At 53.0% G+C, this 24,008-nt stretch overlaps 1 protein-coding gene across 1 annotated transcript in view; it reads left to right on the forward strand.

Moving 5' to 3' along the window:
- Positions 1-24,008, forward strand: part of slc38a3a (solute carrier family 38 member 3a) — a gene marked incomplete at both ends in the record, with an annotated part of 90,265 nt that overhangs the window by 12,810 nt on the left and 53,447 nt on the right. The window lies entirely within an intron of this gene.

Genomic DNA, 24,008 nt, shown 5'->3' on the forward strand with positions numbered 1-24,008 from the left:
AAGGGCCTCCTTAAGACCCACCTTTTCTCTCTGGCTTTCGACACCATGCAGCTTGTTGATTTTATGATCTTATTGTTTTACTGTGTTGTTGTTGTATCGTTTTGTTACTGTGTCCTTTGCTTTTAAATATTTTTAAGTATTCTCATCTATTTGAATTTTTATTGTTGCCTATGTTTACCCTTTTTTATTTTCTTTTTTTTAGTACTCTTGTTCTTTTATCTATTTTTAGTGCTGCTTATAGTTTTTAATATGCTCCCTCTGTACAGCACTTTTTGCCCCTGTGGCTGTTAAAGCGCTTTATTTTTATTATTTTCTTATTGATCTTTTCCCCCCTCCTTTTTTCCGTTTTTCTCCCATCTCACTGTTAGTCGTTATGCCAATTCCCAATCCCCTTCCTGGTCGTTGCCCACTCAACCCCCTACCGTCGGTCTGGGAGGGCGGAGACTATCACATGCTTCCTCCAACACATGTGTAGCCAATCAACCACTTCTTTTCACCCGGCAGCGCGGACTCTCACTGGGAGAGTGTAACGTGTGGAAGGATCACACTACCTCTCCCAGATCCTTCCCTCGCTGTGCAGGCGCCCCGACCGAACTGTAGGAGTCGCTGTTTACAACGACCAGGACCCACCCTCGCCGGCTTCCCCCCCCGCTAACACAGCCAATCGTGTTAGTATGGACGGTCGGCCAAGCCGGAGGCACCGCTGGCAGTTGGATTCGACCCCACTGTCTCTGCGGTGGTAGACAGATGCTTAGTCCGCTGCGCTACCCGGCCGCCCTGTTAAAGCGCTTTATAAATAAAGTTGGATTGGATTGGATCCCCCTTTGTGTCCAGATACCTGTGTCCTCTTCTGAGTGTGACCCTCCCTGCTCCTCCTCTTCCTGTCCCCTCCTCTTCCTGTCCCCTCCTCTTCTGAGTGTGACCCCCCCTGCTCCTCCTCTTCCTGTCCCCTCCTCTTCTGAGTGTGACCCCCCTGCTCCTCCTCTTCCTGTCCCCTCCTCTTCTGAGTGTGACCCCCCCTGCTCCTCCTCTTCCTGTCCCCTCCTCTTCTGAGTGTGACCCCCCTGCTCCTCCTCTTCCTGTCCCCTCCTCTTCTGAGTGTGACCCCCCCTGCTCCTCCTCTTCCTGTCCCCTCCTCTTCTGAGTGTGACCCCCCCTGCTCCTGCTCTTCCTGTCCCCTCCTCTTCTGAGTGTGACCCCCCCTGCTCCTCCTCTTCCTGTCCCCTCCTCTTCCTGTCCCCTCCTCTTCCTGTCCCCTCCTCTTCCTGTCCCCTCCTCTTCTGAGTGTGACCCCCCCTGCTCCTCCTCTTCCTGTCCCCTCCTCTTCTGAGTGTGACCCCCCCTGCTCCTCCTCTTCCTGTCCCCTCCTCTTCCTGTCCCCTCCTCTTCCTGTCCCCTCCTCTTCCTGTCCCCCCCTCTTCCTGTCCCCTCCTCTTCTGAGTGTGACCCCCCCTGCTCCTCCTCTTCCTGTCCCCTCCTCTTCCTGTCCCCTCCTCTTCTGAGTGTGACCCCCCCTGCTCCTCCTCTTCCTGTCCCCTCCTCTTCTGAGTGTGACCCCCCCCTGCTCCTCCTCTTCCTGTCCCCTCCTCTTCTGAGTGTGACCCCCCCTGCTCCTCCTCTTCCTGTCCCCTCCTCTTCTGAGTGTGACCCCCCCTGCTCCTCCTCTTCCTGTCCCCTCCTCTTCTGAGTGTGACCCCCCCTGCTCCTCCTCTTCCTGTCCCCTCCTCTTCTGAGTGTGACCCCCCCTGCTCCTCCTCTTCCTGTCCCCCCCTCTTCTGAGTGTGACCCCCCCTGCTCCTCCTCTTCCTGTCCCCTCCTCTTCTGAGTGTGACCCCCCCTGCTCCTCCTCTTCCTGTCCCCTCCTCTTCCTGTCCCCTCCTCTTCTGAGTGTGACCCCCCCTGCTCCTCCTCTTCCTGTCCCCTCCTCTTCTGAGTGTGACCCCCCCTGCTCCTCCTCTTCCTGTCCCCTCCTCTTCCTGTCCCCTCCTCTTCTGAGTGTGACCCCCCCTGCTCCTCCTCTTCCTGTCCCCTCTTCTTCTGAGTGTGACCCCCCCTGCTCCTCCTCTTCCTGTCCCCTCCTCTTCTGAGTGTGACCCCCCCTGCTCCTCCTCTTCCTGTCCCCTCCTCTTCTGAGTGTGACCCCCCCTGCTCCTCCTCTTCCTGTCCCCTCTTCTTCTGAGTGTGACCCCCCCTGCTCCTCCTCTTCCTGTCCCCTCCTCTTCTGAGTGTGACCCCCCCTGCTCCTCCTCTTCCTGTCCCCTCCTCTTCTGAGTGTGACCCCCCCTGCTCCTCCTCTTCCTGTCCCCTCCTCTTCTGAGTGTGACCCCCCCTGCTCCTCCTCTTCCTGTCCCCTCCTCTTCCTGTCCCCCCCTCTTCTGAGTGTGACCCCCCCTGCTCCTCTTCTTCCTGTCCCCTCCTCTTCTGAGTGTGACCCCCCCTGCTCCTCCTCTTCCTGTCCCCTCCTCTTCTGAGTGTGACCCCCCTGCTCCTCCTCTTCCTGTCCCCTCCTCTTCTGAGTGTGACCCCCCCTGCTCCTCCTCTTCCTGTCCCCTCCTCTTCTGAGTGTGACCCCCCCTGCTCCTCCTCTTCCTGTCCCCTCCTCTTCCTGTCCCCTCCTCTTCTGAGTGTGACCCCCCCTGCTCCTCCTCTTCCTGTCCCCTCCTCTTCTGAGTGTGACCCCCCCTGCTCCTCCTCTTCCTGTCCCCTCCTCTTCTGAGTGTGACCCCCCCTGCTCCTCCTCTTCCTGTCCCCTCCTCTTCCTGTCCCCTCCTCTTCTGAGTGTGACCCCCCCTGCTCCTCCTCTTCCTGTCCCCTCCTCTTCCTGTCCCCTCCTCTTCCTGTCCCCTCCTCTTCCTGTCCCCTCCTCTTCTGAGTGTGACCCCCCCTGCTCCTCCTCTTCCTGTCCCCTCCTCTTCCTGTCCCCTCCTCTTCTGAGTGTGACCCCCCCTGCTCCTCCTCTTCCTGTCCCCTCCTCTTCTGAGTGTGACCCCCCCTGCTCCTCCTCTTCCTGTCCCCTCCTCTTCTGAGTGTGACCCCCCCTGCTCCTCCTCTTCCTGTCCCCTCCTCGTCTGAGTGTGACCCCCCCTGCTCCTCCTCTTCCTGTCCCCTCCTCTTCCTGTCCCCTCCTCTTCTAAGTGTGACCCCCCCTGCTCCTCCTCTTCCTGTCCCCTCCTCTTCTGAGTGTGACCCCCCCTGCTCCTCCTCTTCCTGTCCCCTCCTCTTCTGAGTGTGACCCCCCTGCTCCTCCTCTTCCTGTCCCCTCCTCTTCCTGTCCCCTCCTCTTCCTGTCCCCTCCTCTTCCTGTCCCCTCCTCTTCCTGTCCCCTCCTCTTCCTGTCCCCTCCTCTTCTGAGTGTGACCCCCCCTGCTCCTCCTCTTCCTGTCCCCTCCTCTTCTGAGTGTGACCCCCCCTGCTCCTCCTCTTCCTGTCCCCTCCTCTTCCTGTCCCCTCCTCTTCTGAGTGTGACCCCCCCTGCTCCTCCTCTTCCTGTCCCCCCCTCTTCTGAGTGTGACCCCCCCTGCTCCTCCTCTTCCTGTCCCCTCCTCTTCTGAGTGTGACCCCCCCTGCTCCTCCTCTTCCTGTCCCCTCCTCTTCTGAGTGTGACCCCCCCTGCTCCTCCTCTTCCTGTCCCCTCCTCTTCTGAGTGTGACCCCCCTGCTCCTCCTCTTCCTGTCCCCTCCTCTTCCTGTCCCCTCCTCTTCCTGTCCTCTCCTCTTCTGAGTGTGACCCCCCCTGCTCCTCCTCTTCCTGTCCCCTCCTCTTCTGAGTGTGACCCCCCCTGCTCCTCCTCTTCCTGTCCCCCCCTCTTCTGAGTGTGACCCCCCCTGCTCCTCCTCTTCCTGTCCCCTCCTTTTCTGAGTGTGACCCCCCCTGCTCCTCCTCTTCCTGCCCCCCCCTCTTCTGAGTGTGACCCCCCCTGCTCCTCCTCTTCCTGTCCCCTCCTCTTCTGAGTGTGACCCCCCCTGCTCCTCCTCTTCCTGTCCCCTCCTCTTCCTGTCCCCTCCTCTTCTGAGTGTGACCCCCCCTGCTCCTCCTCTTCCTGTCCCCTCCTCTTCCTGTCCCCCCCTCTTCTGAGTGTGACCCCCCCTGCTCCTCCTCTTCCTGTCCCCTCCTCTTCTGAGTGTGACCCCCCTGCTCCTCCTCTTCCTGTCCCCTCCTCTTCTGAGTGTGACCCCCCCTGCTCCTCCTCTTCCTGTCCCCTCCTCTTCTGAGTGTGACCCCCCCTGCTCCTCCTCTTCCTGTCCCCCCCTCTTCTGAGTGTGACCCCCCCTGCTCCTCCTCTTCCTGTCCCCCCCTCTTCTGAGTGTGACCCCCCCTGCTCCTCCTCTTCCTGTCCCCTCCTCTTCTGAGTGTGACCCCCCCTGCTCCTCCTCTTCCTGTCCCCCCCTCTTCTGAGTGTGACCCCCCCTGCTCCTCCTCTTCCTGTCCCCTCCTCTTCTGAGTGTGACCCCCCCTGCTCCTCCTCTTCCTGTCCCCTCCTCTTCCTGTCCCCTCCTCTTCCTGTCCCCTCCTCTTCCTGTCCCCTCCTCTTCTGAGTGTGACCCCCCCTGCTCCTCCTCTTCCTGTCCCCTCCTCTTCTGAGTGTGACCCCCCCTGCTCCTCCTCTTCCTGTCCCCTCCTCTTCTGAGTGTGACCCCCCCTGCTCCTCCTCTTCCTGTCCCCTCCTCTTCCTGTCCCCTCCTCTTCCTGTCCCCTCCTCTTCCTGTCCCCTCCTCTTCCTGTCCCCTCCTCTTCCTGCTCCTCCTCTTCCTGTTCCCCTCCTCTTCCTGTCCCCTCCTCTTCCTGCTCCTCCTCTTCCTGTCCCCTCCTCTTCCTGTCCCCTCCTCTTCCTGTCCCCTCCTCTTCCTGCTCCTCCTCTTCCTGTTCCCTCCTCTTCCTGTCCCCTCCTCTTCTTGTCCCCTCCTCTTCTGAGTGTGACCCCCCCTGCTCCTCCTCTTCCTGTCCCCTCCTCTTCTGAGTGTGACCCCCCCTGCTCCTCCTCTTCCTGTCCCCTCCTCTTCTGAGTGTGACCCCCCCTGCTCCTCCTCTTCCTGTCCCCTCCTCTTCCTGTCCCCTCCTCTTCTGAGTGTGACCCCCCCTGCTCCTCCTCTTCCTGTCCCCTCCTCTTCCTGTCCCCTCCTCTTCTGAGTGTGACCCCCCCTGCTCCTCCTCTTCCTGTCCCCTCCTCTTCCTGTCCCCTCCTCTTCTGAGTGTGACCCCCCCTGCTCCTCCTCTTCCTGTCCCCTCCTCTTCTGAGTGTGACCCCCCCTGCTCCTCCTCTTCCTGTCCCCTCCTCTTCTGAGTGTGACCCCCCCTGCTCCTCCTCTTCCTGTCCCCTCCTCTTCTGAGTGTGACCCCCCCTGCTCCTCCTCTTCCTGTCCCCCCTCTTCTGAGTGTGACCCCCCCTGCTCCTCCTCTTCCTGTCCCCTCCTCTTCTGAGTGTGACCCCCCCTGCTCCTCCTCTTCCTGTCCCCTCCTCTTCTGAGTGTGACCCCCCCTGCTCCTCCTCTTCCTGTCCCCTCCTCTTCTGAGTGTGACCCCCCCTGCTCCTCCTCTTCCTGTCCCCTCCTCTTCTGAGTGTGACCCCCCCTGCTCCTCCTCTTCCTGTCCCCTCCTCTTCTGAGTGTGACCCCCCCTGCTCCTCCTCTTCCTGTCCCCTCCTCTTCCTGTCCCCTCCTCTTCTGAGTGTGACCCCCCCTGCTCCTCCTCTTCCTGTCCCCTCCTCTTCTGAGTGTGACCCCCCCTGCTCCTCCTCTTCCTGTCCCCTCCTCTTCTGAGTGTGACCCCCCCTGCTCCTCCTCTTCCTGTCCCCTCCTCTTCTGAGTGTGACCCCCCCTGCTCCTCCTCTTCCTGTCCCCTCCTCTTCTGAGTGTGACCCCCCCTGCTCCTCCTCTTCCTGTCCCCTCCTCTTCTGAGTGTGACCCCCCCTGCTCCTCCTCTTCCTGTCCCCTCCTCTTCTGAGTGTGACCCCCCCTGCTCCTCCTCTTCCTGTCCCCTCCTCTTCTGAGTGTGACCCCCCCTGCTCCTCCTCTTCCTGTCCCCTCCTCTTCTGAGTGTGACCCCCCCTGCTCCTCCTCTTCCTGTCCCCTCCTCTTCTGAGTGTGACCCCCCCTGCTCCTCCTCTTCCTGTCCCCTCCTCTTCTGAGTGTGACCCCCCCTGCTCCTCCTCTTCCTGTCCCCTCCTCTTCTGAGTGTGACCCCCCCTGCTCCTCCTCTTCCTGTCCCCCCCTCTTCTGAGTGTGACCCCCCCTGCTCCTCCTCTTCCTGTCCCCTCCTCTTCCTGTCCCCTCCTCTTCTGAGTGTGACCCCCCCTGCTCCTCCTCTTCCTGTCCCCTCCTCTTCTGAGTGTGACCCCCCCTGCTCCTCCTCTTCCTGTCCCCCCCTCTTCTGAGTGTGACCCCCCTGCTCCTCCTCTTCCTGTCCCCTCCTCTTAATGTCCCCTCCTCTTCCTGTCCCCTCCTCTTCTGAGTGTGACCCCCCTGCTCCTCCTCTTCCTGTCCCCTCCTCTTCTGAGTGTGACCCCCCCTGCTCCTCCTCTTCCTGTCCCCTCCTCTTCCTGTCCCCTCCTCTTCCTGTCCCCTCCTCTTCTGAGTGTGACCCCCCTGCTCCTCCTCTTCCTGTCCCCTCCTCTTCTGAGTGTGACCCCCCCTGCTCCTCCTCTTCCTGTCCCCTCCTCTTCCTGTCCCCTCCTCTTCCTGTCCCCTCCTCTTCTGAGTGTGACCCCCCCTGCTCCTCCTCTTCCTGTCCCCTCCTCTTCCTGTCCCCTCCTCTTCCTGTCCCCTCCTCTTCCTGTCCCCTCCTCTTCCTGTCCCCTCCTCTTCCTGTCCCCTCCTCTTCTGAGTGTGACCCCCCCTGCTCCTCCTCTTCCTGTCCCCTCCTCTTCCTGTCCCCTCCTCTTCTGAGTGTGACCCCCCCTGCTCCTCCTCTTCCTGTCCCCTCCTCTTCTGAGTGTGACCCCCCCTGCTCCTCCTCTTCCTGTCCCCTCCTCTTCTGAGTGTGACCCCCCCTGCTCCTCCTCTTCCTGTCCCCTCCTCTTCTGAGTGTGACCCCCCCTGCTCCTCCTCTTCCTGTCCCCCCCTCTTCTGAGTGTGACCCCCCCTGCTCCTCCTCTTCCTGTCCCCTCCTCTTCTGAGTGTGACCCCCCCTGCTCCTCCTCTTCCTGTCCCCTCCTCTTCTGAGTGTGACCCCCCCTGCTCCTCCTCTTCCTGTCCCCTCCTCTTCTGAGTGTGACCCCCCCTGCTCCTCCTCTTCCTGTCCCCTCCTCTTCTGAGTGTGACCCCCCCTGCTCCTCCTCTTCCTGTCCCCTCCTCTTCTGAGTGTGACCCCCCCTGCTCCTCCTCTTCCTGTCCCCTCCTCTTCTGAGTGTGACCCCCCCTGCTCCTCCTCTTCCTGTCCCCTCCTCTTCTGAGTGTGACCCCCCCCTGCTCCTCCTCTTCCTGTCCCCTCCTCTTCTGAGTGTGACCCCCCCTGCTCCTCCTCTTCCTGTCCCCTCCTCTTCTGAGTGTGACCCCCCCTGCTCCTCCTCTTCCTGTCCCCTCCTCTTCTGAGTGTGACCCCCCCTGCTCCTCCTCTTCCTGTCCCCTCCTCTTCTGAGTGTGACCCCCCCTGCTCCTCCTCTTCCTGTCCCCCCCTCTTCTGAGTGTGACCCCCCCTGCTCCTCCTCTTCCTGTCCCCTCCTCTTCCTGTCCCCTCCTCTTCCTGTCCCCTCCTCTTCTGAGTGTGACCCCCCCTGCTCCTCCTCTTCCTGTCCCCTCCTCTTCTGAGTGTGACCCCCCCTGCTCCTCCTCTTCCTGTCCCCTCCTCTTCCTGTCCCCTCCTCTTCCTGTCCCCTCCTCTTCCTGTCCCCTCCTCTTCTGAGTGTGACCCCCCCTGCTCCTCCTCTTCCTGTCCCCTCCTCTTCTGAGTGTGACCCCCCCTGCTCCTCCTCTTCCTGTCCCCTCCTCTTCTGAGTGTGACCCCCCCTGCTCCTCCTCTTCCTGTCCCCTCCTCTTCTGAGTGTGACCCCCCCTGCTCCTCCTCTTCCTGTCCCCTCCTCTTCTGAGTGTGACCCCCCCTGCTCCTCCTCTTCCTGTCCCCTCCTCTTCTGAGTGTGACCCCCCCTGCTCCTCCTCTTCCTGTCCCCTCCTCTTCCTGTCCCCTCCTCTTCTGAGTGTGACCCCCCCTGCTCCTCCTCTTCCTGTCCCCTCCTCTTCTGAGTGTGACCCCCCCTGCTCCTCCTCTTCCTGTCCCCTCCTCTTCCTGTCCCCTCCTCTTCTGAGTGTGACCCCCCCTGCTCCTCCTCTTCCTGTCCCCTCCTCTTCTGAGTGTGACCCCCCCTGCTCCTCCTCTTCCTGTCCCCTCCTCTTCTGAGTGTGACCCCCCCTGCTCCTCCTCTTCCTGTCCCCTCCTCTTCTGAGTGTGACCCCCCCTGCTCCTCCTCTTCCTGTCCCCTCCTCTTCTGAGTGTGACCCCCCCTGCTCCTCCTCTTCCTGTCCCCTCCTCTTCTGAGTGTGACCCCCCCTGCTCCTCCTCTTCCTGTCCCCCCCTCTTCTGAGTGTGACCCCCCCTGCTCCTCCTCTTCCTGTCCCCTCCTCTTCTGAGTGTGACCCCCCCTGCTCCTCCTCTTCCTGTCCCCTCCTCTTCCTGTCCCCTCCTCTTCTGAGTGTGACCCCCCCTGCTCCTCCTCTTCCTGTCCCCTCCTCTTCTGAGTGTGACCCCCCCTGCTCCTCCTCTTCCTGTCCCCTCCTCTTCTGAGTGTGACCCCCCCTGCTCCTCCTCTTCCTGTCCCCTCCTCTTCCTGTCCCCTCCTCTTCTGAGTGTGACCCCCCCTGCTCCTCCTCTTCCTGTCCCCTCCTCTTCTGAGTGTGACCCCCCTGCTCCTCCTCTTCCTGTCCCCTCCTCTTCTGAGTGTGACCCCCCCTGCTCCTCCTCTTCCTGTCCCCTCCTCTTCTGAGTGTGACCCCCCTTGCTCCTCCTCTTCCTGTCCCCTCCTCTTCCTGTCCCCTCCTCTTCCTGTCCCCTCCTCTTCCTGTCCCCTCCTCTTCCTGTCCCCCCCTCTTCTGAGTGTGACCCCCCCTGCTCCTCCTCTTCCTGTCCCCTCCTCTTCCTGTCCCCTCCTCTTCTGAGTGTGACCCCCCCTGCCCCTCCTCTTCCTGTCCCCTCCTCTTCTGAGTGTGACCCCCCCTGCTCCTCCTCTTCCTGTCCGCTCCTCTTCTGAGTGTGACCCCCCCTGCTCCTCCTCTTCCTGTCCCCTCCTCTTCTGAGTGTGACCCCCCCTGCTCCTCCTCTTCCTGTCCCATCCTCTTCTGAGTGTGACCCCTCCTGTCCCCTCCTCTTCCTGTCCCCTCCTCTTCTGAGTGTGACCCCCCCTGCTCCTCCTCTTCCTGTCCCCCCCTCTTCTGAGTGTGACCCCCCCTGCTCCTCCTCTTCCTGTCCCCCCCTCTTCTGAGTGTGACCCCCCCTGCTCCTCCTCTTCCTGTCCCCTCCTCTTCTGAGTGTGACCCCCCCTGCTCCTCCTCTTCCTGTCCCCCCCTCTTCTGAGTGTGACCCCCCCTGCTCCTCCTCTTCCTGTCCCCTCCTCTTCCTGTCCCCTCCTCTTCTGAGTGTGACCCCCCCTGCTCCTCCTCTTCCTGTCCCCTCCTCTTCCTGTCCCCTCCTCTTCTGAGTGTGACCCCCCCTGCTCCTCCTCTTCCTGTCCCCTCCTCTTCCTGTCCCCTCCTCTTCCTGTCCCCTCCTCTTCTGAGTGTGACCCCCCCTGCTCCTCCTCTTCCTGTCCCCTCCTCTTCCTGTCCCCTCCTCTTCTGAGTGTGACCCCCCCTGCTCCTCCTCTTCCTGTCCCCTCCTCTTCTGAGTGTGACCCCCCCTGCTCCTCCTCTTCCTGTCCCCCCGTCTTCTGAGTGTGACCCCCCCTGCTCCTCCTCTTCCTGTCCCCTCCTCTTCTGAGTGTGACCCCCCCTGCTCCTCCTCTTCCTGTCCCCTCCTCTTCTGAGTGTGACCCCCCCTGCTCCTCCTCTTCCTGTCCCCTCCTCTTCCTGTCCCCTCCTCTTCTGAGTGTGACCCCCCCTGCTCCTCCTCTTCCTGTCCCCTCCTCTTCTGAGTGTGACCCCCCCTGCTCCTCCTCTTCCTGTCCCCCCCTCTTCTGAGTGTGACCCCCCCTGCTCCTCCTCTTCCTGTCCCCTCCTCTTCTGAGTGTGACCCCCCCCCCCCTCCTCCTCTTCCTGTCCCCCCCTCTTCCTGTCCCCTCCTCTTCCTGTCCCCTCCTCTTCCTGTCCCCCCCTCTTCCTGTCCCCTCCTCTTCCTGTCCCCTCCTCTTCCTGTCCCCTCCTCTTCCTGTCCCCTCCTCTTCCTGTCCCCTCCTCTTCTGAGTGTGACCCCCCCTGCTCCTCCTCTTCCTGTCCCCTCCTCTTCTGAGTGTGACCCCCCCTGCTCCTCCTCTTCCTGTCCCCTCCTCTTCCTGTCCCCTCCTCTTCCTGTCCCCCCCTCTTCTGAGTGTGACCCCCCCCTGCTCCTCCTCTTCCTGTCCCCTCCTCTTCCTGTCCCCTCCTCTTCCTGTCCCCTCCTCTTCCTGTCTCCTCCTCTTCCTGTCCCCTCCTCTTCCTGTCCCCTCCTCTTCCTGTCCCCTCCTCTTCTGAGTGTGACCCCCCTGCTCCTCCTCTTCCTGTCCCCTCCTCTTCCTGTCCCCTCCTCTTCCTGTCCCCTCCTCTTCCTGTCCCCTCCTCTTCCTGTCCCCTCCTCTTCTGAGTGTGACCCCCCTGCTCCTCCTCTTCCTGTCCCCTCCTCTTCCTGTCCCCTCCTCTTCCTGTCCCCTCCCCTCTGCGGGGGTCCAGGGTGACAATGTGTGGCAGCCTGACAGGATGTCATGCGTTTTGCTTCTATAAATAAATCACATTTCCAGTGACTCACCGCGCTGGACTCCCACGCTGCCTCCTGCAGGAGGACAGTGGAGACTCTCTGCTCCTCCTCTCCTCTCCTCCTCCTCCTCCTCTCCTCCTCCTCTCCTCCTCTCCTCCTCCTCTCCTCTCCTCCTCTCCTCCTCCTCTCCTCCTCCTCCTCTCCTCCTCCTCTCCTCGCTCCTCCTCTCCTCCTCCTCCTCCTCCTCCTCCTCCTCCTCCTCCTCCTCCTCCTCTCCTCCTCCTCTCCTCCTCTCCTCCTCCTCCTGCTCCTCCTCTGCTCCTCCTCTCCTCCTCCTCCTCCTCCTCTCCTTCTCCTCTCCTCCTCATCTCCTCCTCCTCCTCCTCCTCCTCCTCCTCCTCCTCCTCTCCTCCTCCTCCTCTCCTCCTCCTCTCCTCCTCCTCCTCTCCTCCTCCTCTCCTCGCTCCTCCTCTCCTCCTCCTCTCCTCCTCCTCTCCTTCTCCTCCTCTCCTTTCCTCTCCTCCTCCTCCTCTCCTCCCCTCCTCCTCGCTCCTCCCCTCCTCCTCGCTCCTCCTCTCCTCCTCCTCCTCCTCTCCTCTCCTGCTCTCCTCCTCCTCTCCTCCTCTCCTCCTCTCCTCCTCCTCTCCTCGCTCCTCCTCCTCCTCCTTTCCTTGCTCCTCCTCTCCTCCTCCTCTCCTCTCCTCCTCCTCCTCTCCTTGCTCCTCCTCTCCTCCTCCTCTCCTCCTCCTCTCCTTCTCCTCCTCTCCTCTCCTCTCCTCCTATCCTCTCCTCCTCCTCTCCTCCTCTCCTCCTCCTCCTCTCCTTGCTCCTCCTCTCCTCCTCCTCTCCTCCTTCTCCTCCTCTCCTCTCCTCTCCTCCTCCTCTCCTCCTCTCCTCCTCCTCCTCCTCTCCTCCTCTCCTCCTCCTCCTCTCCTTGCTCCTCCTCTCCTCCTCCTCTCCTCCTTCTCCTCCCCTCCTCTCCTCTCCTCCTCCTCTCCTCCTCTCCTCCTCCTCCTCCTCTCCTCCTCCTCTCCTCCTCCTCCTCTCCTTCTCCTCCTCTCCTCTCCTCTCCTCCTCCTCCACCACACACTGACCCACCATGACACACACACTCACACCAGCTCACCCAGCCAGAGCTAGAGGGCACCCATGAGCTGTAGGTCAGTCAGTCAGTCAGTCAGTCAGTCGGTCGGTCAGTCAGTCGGTCGGTCGGTCGGTCGGTCGGTCGGTCGGTCGGTCGGTCGGTCGGCCAGTCAGTCGGTCGATCAGTCTGTTACAGTTTTTCTCAATTGCTTTGGTGCATTTCTCTGATCAGAATTAAAGTTCTCATAACTGTTAGTTCAACCTCCACAACATTTTGTAATTTGTGCACATCATAGTAGCAGTTTCTCATTCCTCCGAACAAATTGCAAATGCTTTTGGACATGCATCAATTGCTTTCATACAATTCTCTGCTGTTTTATAACATTATCATTTGCTTAGGTCATGTCAGTCAAAATGAACTATACTTATGACTGTTGAATAGTCATTCCCTATAAAACTAATAGTCCTCATTTCATTGCTTGAGTCATTACATACAAATATGTTGAACTAGTTGTCAAAATCTGTCAAGCTAATTTTATACATTTCTTTATAATTTTTCCCCTGAATGGAGCTGGATGCCAGGGAATCGCTGCACACATTCATATATGTTGATGAGGCGGAATTTCAATCTGGCAAAAGGTAGAAGGCGTGGAAGGAATCGCATTGGACAGAGAGCAACCACTGATGTCCCAGGCCAACGAGGAGGGAATATTACAATATGTGCAGCCATCTCAGAAAACGGCGTCCTCACCCATATGCCCCGCATTGGTCCATACAACACACAACATCTGCTGACTTTTTTAGACACTCTTTACAGGGACATAATCCCTGAGAATGAGAGGGGTCTAAATGGCGACCATCTGACCAAGTACGTTGTTGTATGTGATAATGTGCGTTTTCACCACGCAATTCTGGTCACACAGTGGTTTGCAGCACATGAAAGGATGCTGGTGGAATATCTCCCTCCCTACTCCCCATTCCTGAATCCAATAGCCAGACAGACAGGAACGTCTGGATGTGAATGAATGATTTACAGTACTGTGTATGTTGTATGTTCCAATTCAGTTCCAATATGTACTGCAATATTGTTTACAGTTGTGCACAGCTCTACCCAAAGGCCAAAGGGTGTTTCTTATGTTTGTTGTAAATTAGTTTGTATTTTTCTTTTGCACAATGCTGTGAACAAATTAAAATTGCAAAAAGCATATGCAGTAAAAATGTGAAACATACGTGTCTTGTACTCATTTACCTCACTAAATACAGCAATGTGTAACTGTAGATTTCAAATGGCTGTGCAAATAGTGTATAGTGCTGTCTTGAGCATTTTCAGAAAGTGTCACCCAGATCTGACTTTTTTTGCATTGGAAAACACTTACAGAGTGAACTGTCATAACGAAAACATGGCAAAGCCATTTGACTATCTTGTTCATAAACAATGGTGTCAGGACTTTTCATTTTGATGACAGTGACACTTTCATTGACATGAATACTTGCTTTTGATGAATGAATTATCCATTTTGAGCAAGTGACACGCTTCTGCAGGTTATCACCTAGGTTTTGCAGTTTGTACTAATTGTTTTGAGAAATGCACTAACAGTTATGAGAACTTTAATTCTGATCAGAGAAATACACCAAAGCAATTGAGAAAAACTGTAACAGAATTGGGCTATAGGGCGACAATAATGTGGTGAAGAGGCATGGTTTCTATCTCTTGAGCCTTAACTGGCGTTGTTTATTATTCACATGAAGAGCAACAGTTCTACAGGTCTCCTCTCTCTGAGAGGCTTGGGGGGAGAGAAATAAGTGGGAGGAGACATATCTATTTATACTCGCCACCTGGTAGTACTCCTGAGTCAGTCAGTCAGTCAGTCAGTCAGTCAGTCAGTCAGTCAGTCAGTCAGTCAGTCAGTCAGTCAGTCAGTCAGTCGTAAAAAGAGGTTGCTGGCTGTCTCCTATGTCTCGGAGGAAGCATCTGATAGACTTCAGGGCTCCCTAGACCGACCAGTGGGGAGGGGGGGAATTGACATAACGACTAAATTGGGATGGGAGAAAAACACAGAAAAACAGCAGGAGAAAAAGTGGATTACATTTTTTTTTATTATTGCAAAAACAAAAAAAAATTATTGCTGTGGGCCAGGGGAGTGTGTTTGCTGGTGTGTAGTATGTCAGGGAGTGTGTTTGCTGGTGTGTAGTATGTCAGGGAGTGTGTATGCTGGTGTGTAGTGTGCCAGGGGAGTGTGTATGCTGGTGTGTAGTGTGCCAGGGGAGTGTGTTTGCTGGTGTGTAGTGTGTCAGGGAGTGTGTTTGCTGGTGTGTAGTATGTCAGGGAGTGTGTTTGCTGGTGTGTAGTATGTCAGGGAGTGTGTATGCTGGTGTGTAGTGTGCCAGGGGAGTGTGTATGCTGGTGTGTAGTGTGCCAGGGGAGTGTGTTTGCTGGTGTGTAGTGTGTCAGGGAGTGTGTTTGCTGGTGTGTAGTATGTCAGGGAGTGTGTTTGCTGGTGTGTAGTATGTCAGGGAGTGTGTTGCTGGTGTGTAGTATGTCAGGGAGTGTGTATGCTGGTGTGTAGTATGTCAGGGAGTGTGTTTGCTGGTGTGTAGTATGCCAGGGAGTGTGTTTGCTGGTGTGTAGTATGTCAGGGAGTGTGTTTGCTGGTGTGTAGTATGTCAGGGAGTGTGTTTGCTGCTGTGTAGTATGTCAGGGGAGTGTGTTTGCTGGTGTGTAGTATGTCAGGGGAGTGTGTTTGCTGGTGTGTAGTATGTCAGGGAGTGTGTTTGCTGGTGTGTAGTGTGTCAGGGGAGTGTGTTTGCTGGTGTGTAGTATGTCAGGGAGTGTGTTTGCTGGTGTGTAGTATGTCAGGGAGTGTGTTTGCTGGTGTGTAGTATGCCAGGGAGTGTGTTTGCTGGTGTGTAGTATGCCAGGGAGTGTGTTTGCTGGTGTGTAGTATGCCAGGGAGTGTGTTTGCTGGTGTGTAGTATGCCAGGGAGTGTGTTTGCTGGTGTGTAGTATGCCAGGGAGTGTGTTTGCTGGTGTGTAGTATGCCAGGGGAGTGTTGTAGTATATTCCCAAGCTAAACAGTTCTGCTCTGTATCAGAACCGGCGCTGATCTGCTCTGCGTTGTGATTCAAAAACTTTAAAGCCCTGGGAAATACTTTAAACAAAGACTGGAGGGTCTTTGTTATGACGCTCAGCGGTGCAGCAGAAGGAATCAGGAGGGAAGAGGGTAGTTATTTCAAACGGAGTGGTTTATTAAATCCACAAAGTTATACAAAAATGATCTGTTTCAATTAAAAGTAAAGAATGCTATAGTTGTGATCAAGACAATATGCCATCTGTGATCTCAACCAGACTAATATTACAGTAGAGTTGATAAGTCGTTGATGGCTTTGTTCTCTTGGCTAGTGAACAAAGTAGTCTATTTTCCCTCCAAAAGTTCTGTCCTTTGTTGGCCTGCTCCTCTGCCCGCGTCATGTGTAGATGGGTGTGGTTCCTCCTGGTGAGTTGGTTTCAGAGTCCTCCCCTCGTCACCACACCCCAGCTCTTATAGCAAAGGCCTACAGTCTCTCGTGATGTCATCAGAATGACATCATCAAATTCTTTCCTCCAATGCCAGGCCTGCTAAGTTTGGATTTGAAAATAGGGGTTTGGCTTAATAGGCCAACCCCCCTTACTTTGTTTAAGCCCAGAGAATAGTTTCACTGTATATTTAATACTTTGATTGATGAACCCCAAGATATATTGATTACATAAACACAGATATATCATACTTAAACACATTATACTTGTACACATTCTGTTATTTTTAAGACTAGTTTCACCTTAAGTGAAACTAATCTTCTTTACCACAAAGTCTGCTGACTTTCAATAAATTGCTACCAGGTCTAATCATTCTTTTAGCTTACATCAATATTTTATACAGTTTAGTATGACTTCAGAATTATTACCACAATGTAAACAGGCCTAATTGTACTTTATATCAAACTAATCTAAGTGTGTTATCAGACATTTGCAGTTATTTCACATTGTGTTGAGTGATTGTCTCTGAGCTATTATAATCACATCATATTATCACACTACTCTATTCAGCCTCATCAGTCCAGCCTAACAGTCATATATGCAGGTATGTCATAGTAAACCTCCTATCTTTTTAAACACACATTTAAGTTATTTAGGTATAGAAACATACATTTGGAAGTGTACCTGAGTTACTGAGATACTGAATCCTAGTCCCTCCTACGGCAGCTGTCCCCACATGTCGTGTCACAGGGCCAGTTTAACAGATAACACAGGATATGTGACTCTTGATCTATTGTCTGCAGCTGTTGCCAACACTTTGTATGCAAATTCACCTCTTGTTGTGAGCACAAGGTCTCTGTAAACACACACACTCTATGAGCTAAGTCACCCTAGTCAAATCAGGTTTAAACTATTTTGATTGCCAATTGTTCCACTTTGACTGTTTCTATAAGACTAGAACACATGATTTTGATTTGAATTCCCGTTATGATCTATGTTCAAAATGCCAGTGTAGTATGCCAGGGAGTGTGTATGCTGGTGTGTAGTATGTCAGGGGAGTGTGTATGCTGGTGTGTAGTATGTCAGGGAGTGTGTATGCTGGTGTGTAGTATGTCAGGGGAGTGTGTATGCTGGTGTGTAGTATGTCAGGGGAGTGTGTATGCTGGTGTGTAGCATGTCAGGGAGTGTGTATGCTGGTGTGTAGTATGTCAGGGAAGTGTGTTTGCTGCTGTGTAGTATGTCAGGCCATCGTTGTGTCAGAGTATATGAACACTATACCCTAACCATAACTACTGGATGAATAATACTTTTTTTTTTTTTTTTTAATGAAGATCAAACAGAAATACTTCTGGCCCCAAAACAATAAGGGATGCATTTTCAATTAGGCTAGGAAATCCAGCCCATCAGAGCAAGCCAGAAGTAACTAGCCTTGTTGTCATTTTAGACTCCGACCTAAGTTTAAAAAAAAACACATAAACAAGGTGACTAATGTAGCATTTTTTTCTTCTTCTTCATTTAACCCTTTGTCGTGTGGCAGTGAAAGGGTTAAGAAATATTGCCAAAGTGCGGCCATTTTTAATCCAACAGGATGCTGAAAAACGAATTCATGCTTTTATTTTCAGTCGTTTCGATGTTTACTGTAATGCTCTTTTTACTGGTCTACCAAAAAAATGTATTGAGAAATTACAGTTGATTAAAAACTCTGCGGTCAGGTGGTGTAGCGGAGATTGCCTTCGTCACCAACACCGGAGACGCTGGATTCGCCTGTTCGAGTCCAGCTCACAGCTCCGGGGTTGTCACCAGCTTGGCTGGCCGTTCACACTAATACAATTGGCAGTATTAGAGGGTGGGAGAAGCTGGCGGGGTGGGTCCGGGTCGTTGTAAACAGCGACTCCTACAGTTCGGTCGGGGCGCCTGCTCAGCGCGGATAGGATCTAAGGGGGGTAGTGTGATCCTTCCACACATTCTTTTACTTGTGTATAAGGCCTTAAATGACTTAGCACCATTGTACCTCCCTCCCTCTCCCCCTTTCTTCTCTCTCTCTCTCCCTCTGGTTCTCACTCTCCCTTTCTCTTTTTCCCTCTCTCCCTTTCTTTCTCTCTCCCTTATTTATTGTTGTCCTTGTGTACTATTGCTAGGGTCATTTTGTATTTGTATTACTTGTATGCATGTACATGACCTTGTTTTTGTTACAGCCTCCCACCCCCCTTCCCACAAAAGGCCTTTGCTTTTTGGACAGGCTGCTTTTGTATATAAGAATTTGTTCTTAATTGCTTGCCTGGTTAAATAAAATAAAATAAAAGTATATAACAGAGTCTCTGCTGTTTTACACCCCGTCCAGAACACTTAGGTCCGGGCGGCCGGGTAGTGCAGCGGACTAAGCGTCTGCCTACCACCACAGAGACGGTGGGATCGAATCCAGCTGCGGTGCCTCCGGCTTGGCCGACCGTCCATACTAACACAATTGGCAGAGTCAGCGGGTGGGAAACCCGGCGAGGGTGGGTCCTGGTCATTGTAAACAGCGACTCCTACAGTTCGGTCGGGGCGCCTGCACAGCGAGGTCGGGTCCTGGGAGAGGTAGTGTGATCCTTCCACACGTTACACTCTCCCAGTGAGAGTCTGCGCTGCCAGGTGAAAAGAAGCGGTGGGCTGGCTACACATGTGTTGGAGGAAGCATGTGATAGTCTCCGCCCTCCCAGACCGACGGTAGGGGGTTGAGTGGGCAACGACCAGGAAGGGGATTGGCATAATGACTAACATTGGAATGGGAGAAAGGTGGAAAAAGAAAGGGGGGAAAAAGAAGAAAAGAACACTTAGGTCCACTGAAGCAAGTCTTTTAATTGTCCTATCATTCCCCGCTACATTCACACTACATTCCCCACGTTGCCTCATGCATAATGCGCCAGGTTTTATTTGTTCGTAGAAAAATGTAGATTACATTTCACCAAAGGAGATTTGAGGGTGAGTCATAGTGATATTTTTAATTTTTTTTATCCCATGCGTGGTTTAATCCTGATTAGAGACACTGTGCGGTACTCACCGTGTGACCTTTGAACTCTGTTGCCTATACTAAATGTATACCTACACTGTAATCAGAGTAATCACAACTACCTACCTCATACTATAGTCTACCCATATAACTCTGTATGATAGCATGCCATGTACAATAATGCTATATACTCTCTATACTCTATATATATACATTTAGATTTATTTTTAATATCCATATCTGTCTGAATACCTGCATATAATCATTCTATATTTCTACTCACACATATATACAGTATAGTGTGTACTGTATACAGTATAGTGTGAGTGTCTCTGTGCGTGTGAGAGAGAACGTACGTACGCGTGTGTGAAGAAACAGAACACACAGACAGACAGACAGACAGACAGACAGACAGACAGATGGTGGTTTCATGCCACGACGAGCCACAATATTTACCAGTGGGGTCGCTACATGTTTGCCAGGCCGGCCTATTCCAGGTAGCAGCCGCGGCCACGCTCACCGGCATGCTCACCGGCATGCTCACCGGCACGCTCAGAACATAGCCGAGCTTGTGTGACTGGACCCGGCGGGGGGAGGGAGGGGGGGGGGGGGGGGGTGAGTGGGAGGGGGGGCGAGGCTATTCACTATTCCGACGAGGCTATTTTACACACAGGAGTGAGAGAATGTGTGGAGCGTCACACGTTTTACCCCGAGGGGGGGGGGGGGGGTGACCTAACGATCTGATCCAGTCTGTCATCCGAGGGGGGAGGGGGGGGGGGGCTGTGTTCCTGATAAATATAATATATGGAGAGTCCTTCATATTATGCTAGCTGAAGGACACCACACTCTTTCTCTCCATCTCCATCTCCCTCTCTCTCTCTCTCTCTCTCTCTCTCTCTCTCTCTCTCTCTCTCTCTCTCTCTGTCTCTCTCTCTCTCTCTCTCTCTCTCTCTCTCTCTCTCTCCCTCTCTCTCTCTCTCTGTGTCTCTCTCTCTCTCGTGTCTCTCTCTCTCTGTGTCTCTCTCTCTCTCTCGTCTATATTAGCTGCTCATCACAGGAACTGTCAGAATGTGTAATCTCTTAATCTGCCGGAAATCTCTTTCTGTTCATATCGGAGAGTGAGGCGGTATCTGGCAGTGAGACCCGCTGGCCTCTGTCTCTGTCTCTCTCTCTCTCTCTCTCTCTCTCTCTCTCTCTCTCTCTCTCTCTTCTCTCTCTCTCTCTCTCCTCTCTCTCTCTCTCTCTCTCTCAGCTGGTACTAGCTACAGTAACGTAAAGAGAAAAGGTTAGCGCTGCAGCAGCTACAGTAACATAAAGAGAAAAGGGTTAGCGCTGCAGCAGCTACAGTAACATAAAGAGAAAGGTTAGCGCTGCAGCAGCTACAGTAACATAAAGAGAAAAGGTTAGCGCTGCAGCAGCTACAGTAACATAAAGAGAAAAGGTTAGCGCTGCAGCAGCTACAGTAACATAAAGAGAAAAGGTTAGCGCTGCAGCAGCTACAGTAACATTAAGAGAAAAGGTTAGCGCTGCAGCAGCTACAGTAACATAAAGAGAAAAGGTTAGCGCTGCAGCAGCTACAGTAACATAAAGAGAAAAGGTTAGCGCTGCAGCAGCTACAGTAACATTAAGAGAAAAGGTTAGCGCTGCAGCAGCTACAGTAACGTAAAGAGAAAAGGTTAGCGCTGCAGCAGCTACAGTAACGTAAAGAGAAAAGGTTAGCGCTGCAGCAGCTACAGTAACATTAAGAGAAAAGGTTAGCGCTGCAGCAGCTACAGTAACATTAAGAGAAAAGGTTAGCGCTGCAGCAGCTACAGTAACATAAAGAGAAAAGGTTAGCGCTGCAGCAGCTACAGTAACATAAAGAGAAAAGGTTAGCGCTGCAGCAGCTACAGTAACATTAAGAGAAAAGGTTAGCGCTGCAGCAGCTACAGTAACATAAAGAGAAAAGGTTAGCGCTGCAGCAGCTACAGTAACATTAAGAGAAAAGGTTAGCGCTGCAGCAGCTACAGTAACATAAAGAGAAAAGGTTAGCGCTGCAGCAGCTACAGTAACATAAAGAGAAAAGGTTAGCGCTGCAGCAGCTACAGTAACGTAAAGAGAAAAGGTTAGCGCTGCAGCAGCTACAGTAACATTAAGAGAAAAGGTTAGCGCTGCAGCAGCTACAGTAACGTAAAGAGAAAAGGTTAGCGCTGCAGCAGCTACAGTAACGTAAAGAGAAAAGGTTAGCGCTGCAGCAGCTACAGTAACATAAAGAGAAAAGGTTAGCGCTGCAGCAGCTACAGTAACATAAAGAGAAAAGGTTAGCGCTGCAGCAGCTACAGTAACATAAAGATAAAAGGTTAGCGCTGCAGCAGCTACAGTAACGTAAAGAGAAAAGGTTAGCGCTGCAGCAGCTACAGTAACATTAAGAGAAAAGGTTAGCGCTGCAGCAGCTACAGTAACATAAAGAGAAAAGGTTAGCGCTGCAGCAGCTACAGTAACATAAAGAGAAAAGGTTAGCGCTGCAGCAGCTACAGTAACATTAAGAGAAAAGGTTAGCGCTGCAGCAGCTACAGTAACATAAAGAGAAAAGGTTAGCGCTGCAGCAGCTACAGTAACATAAAGAGAAAAGGTTAGCGCTGCAGCAGCTACAGTAACGTAAAGAGAAAAGGTTAGCGCTGCAGCAGCTACAGTAACATTAAGAGAAAAGGTTAGCGCTGCAGCAGCTACAGTAACATAAAGAGAAAAGGTTAGCGCTGCAGCAGCTACAGTAACGTAAAGAGAAAAGGTTAGCGCTGCAGCAGCTACAGTAACGTAAAGAGAAAAGGTTAGCGCTGCAGCAGCTACAGTAACGTAAAGAGAAAAGGTTAGCGCTGCAGCAGCTACAGTAACATAAAGAGAAAAGGTTAGCGCTGCAGCAGCTACAGTAACGTAAAGAGAAAAGGTTAGCGCTGCAGCAGCTACAGTAACATTAAGAGAAAAGGTTAGCGCTGCAGCAGCTACAGTAACGTAAAGAGAAAAGGTTAGCGCTGCAGCAGCTACAGTAACATAAAGAGAAAAGGTTAGCGCTGCAGCAGCTACAGTAACATAAAGAGAAAAGGTTAGCGCTGCAGCAGCTACAGTAACATAAAGAGAAAAGGTTAGCGCTGCAGCAGCTACAGTAACGTAAAGAGAAAAGGTTAGCGCTGCAGCAGCTACAGTAACATTAAGAGAAAAGGTTAGCGCTGCAGCAGCTACAGTAACGTAAAGAGAAAAGGTTAGCGCTGCAGCAGCTACAGTAACATAAAGAGAAAAGGTTAGCGCTGCAGCAGCTACAGTAACATAAAGAGAAAAGGTTAGCGCTGCAGCAGCTACAGTAACATTAAGAGAAAAGGTTAGCGCTGCAGCAGCTACAGTAACATAAAGAGAAAAGGTTAGCGCTGCAGCAGCTACAGTAACATAAAGAGAAAAGGTTAGCGCTGCAGCAGCTACAGTAACATTAAGAGAAAAGGTTAGCGCTGCAGCAGCTACAGTAACATAAAGAGAAAAGGTTAGCGCTGCAGCAGCTACAGTAACATAAAGAGAAAAGGTTAGCGCTGCAGCAGCTACAGTAACATAAAGAGAAAAGGTTAGCGCTGCAGCAGCTACAGTAACGTAAAGAGAAAAGGTTAGCGCTGCAGCAGCTACAGTAACATAAAGAGAAAAGGTTAGCGCTGCAGCAGCTACAGTAACATAAAGAGAAAAGGTTAGCGCTGCAGCAGCTACAGTAACGTAAAGAGAAAAGGTTAGCGCTGCAGCAGCTACAGTAACATAAAGAGAAAAGGTTAGCGCTGCAGCAGCTACAGTAACATAAAGAGAAAAGGTTAGCGCTGCAGCAGCTACAGTAACATAAAGAGAAAAGGTTAGCGCTGCAGCAGCTACAGTAACATAAAGAGAAAAGGTTAGCGCTGCAGCAGCTACAGTAACATAAAGAGAAAAGGTTAGCGCTGCAGCAGCTACAGTAACATAAAGAGAAAAGGTTAGCGCTGCAGCAGCTACAGTAACATTAAGAGAAAAGGTTAGCGCTGCAGCAGCTACAGTAACATTAAGAGAAAAGGTTAGCGCTGCAGCAGCTACAGTAACATAAAGAGAAAAGGTTAGCGCTGCAGCAGCTACAGTAACATAAAGAGAAAAGGTTAGCGCTGCAGCAGCTACAGTAACATAAAGAGAAAAGGTTAGCGCTGCAGCAGCTACAGTAACATAAAGAGAAAAGGTTAGCGCTGCAGCAGCTACAGTAACATTAAGAGAAAAGGTTAGCGCTGCAGCAGCTACAGTAACATAAAGAGAAAAGGTTAGCGCTGCAGCAGCTACAGTAACATAAAGAGAAAAGGTTAGCGCTGCAGCAGCTACAGTAACAGTAAAGAGAAAAGGTTAGCGCTGCAGCAGCTACAGTAACATTAAGAGAAAAGGTTAGCGCTGCAGCAGCTACAGTAACAGTAAAGAGAAAAGGTTAGCGCTGCAGCAGCTACAGTAACGTAAAGAGAAAAGGTTAGCGCTGCAGCAGCTACAGTAACATAAAGAGAAAAGGTTAGCGCTGCAGCAGCTACAGTAACATAAAGAGAAAAGGTTAGCGCTGCAGCAGCTACAGTAACATAAAGAGAAAAGGTTAGCGCTGCAGCAGCTACAGTAACGTAAAGAGAAAAGGTTAGCGCTGCAGCAGCTACAGTAACATAAAGAGAAAAGGTTAGCGCTGCAGCAGCTACAGTAACATAAAGAGAAAAGGTTAGCGCTGCAGCAGCTACAGTAACATAAAGAGAAAAGGTTAGCGCTGCAGCAGCTACAGTAACATTAAGAGAAAAGGTTAGCGCTGCAGCAGCTACAGTAACATAAAGAGAAAAGGTTAGCGCTGCAGCAGCTACAGTAACATAAAGAGAAAAGGTTAGCGCTGCAGCAGCTACAGTAACGTAAAGAGAAAAGGTTAGCGCTGCAGCAGCTACAGTAACATTAAGAGAAAAGGTTAGCGCTGCAGCAGCTACAGTAACATAAAGAGAAAAGGTTAGCGCTGCAGCAGCTACAGTAACGTAAAGAGAAAAGGTTAGCGCTGCAGCAGCTACAGTAACGTAAAGAGAAAAGGTTAGCGCTGCAGCAGCTACAGTAACGTAAAGAGAAAAGGTTAGCGCTGCAGCAGCTACAGTAACATAAAGAGAAAAGGTTAGCGCTGCAGCAGCTACAGTAACGTAAAGAGAAAAGGTTAGCGCTGCAGCAGCTACAGTAACATTAAGAGAAAAGGTTAGCGCTGCAGCAGCTACAGTAACGTAAAGAGAAAAGGTTAGCGCTGCAGCAGCTACAGTAACATAAAGAGAAAAGGTTAGCGCTGCAGCAGCTACAGTAACATAAAGAGAAAAGGTTAGCGCTGCAGCAGCTACAGTAACATAAAGAGAAAAGGTTAGCGCTGCAGCAGCTACAGTAACGTAAAGAGAAAAGGTTAGCGCTGCAGCAGCTACAGTAACATAAAGAGAAAAGGTTAGCGCTGCAGCAGCTACAGTAACGTAAAGAGAAAAGGTTAGCGCTGCAGCAGCTACAGTAACATAAAGAGAAAAGGTTAGCGCTGCAGCAGCTACAGTAACATAAAGAGAAAAGGTTAGCGCTGCAGCAGCTACAGTAACATAAAGAGAA

Source organism: Notolepis coatsorum (genome assembly GCF_963971535.1).
Source record: "Notolepis coatsorum genome assembly, contig: SCAFFOLD_593, whole genome shotgun sequence".
Taxonomy (NCBI): domain Eukaryota; kingdom Metazoa; phylum Chordata; class Actinopteri; order Aulopiformes; family Paralepididae; genus Notolepis; species Notolepis coatsorum.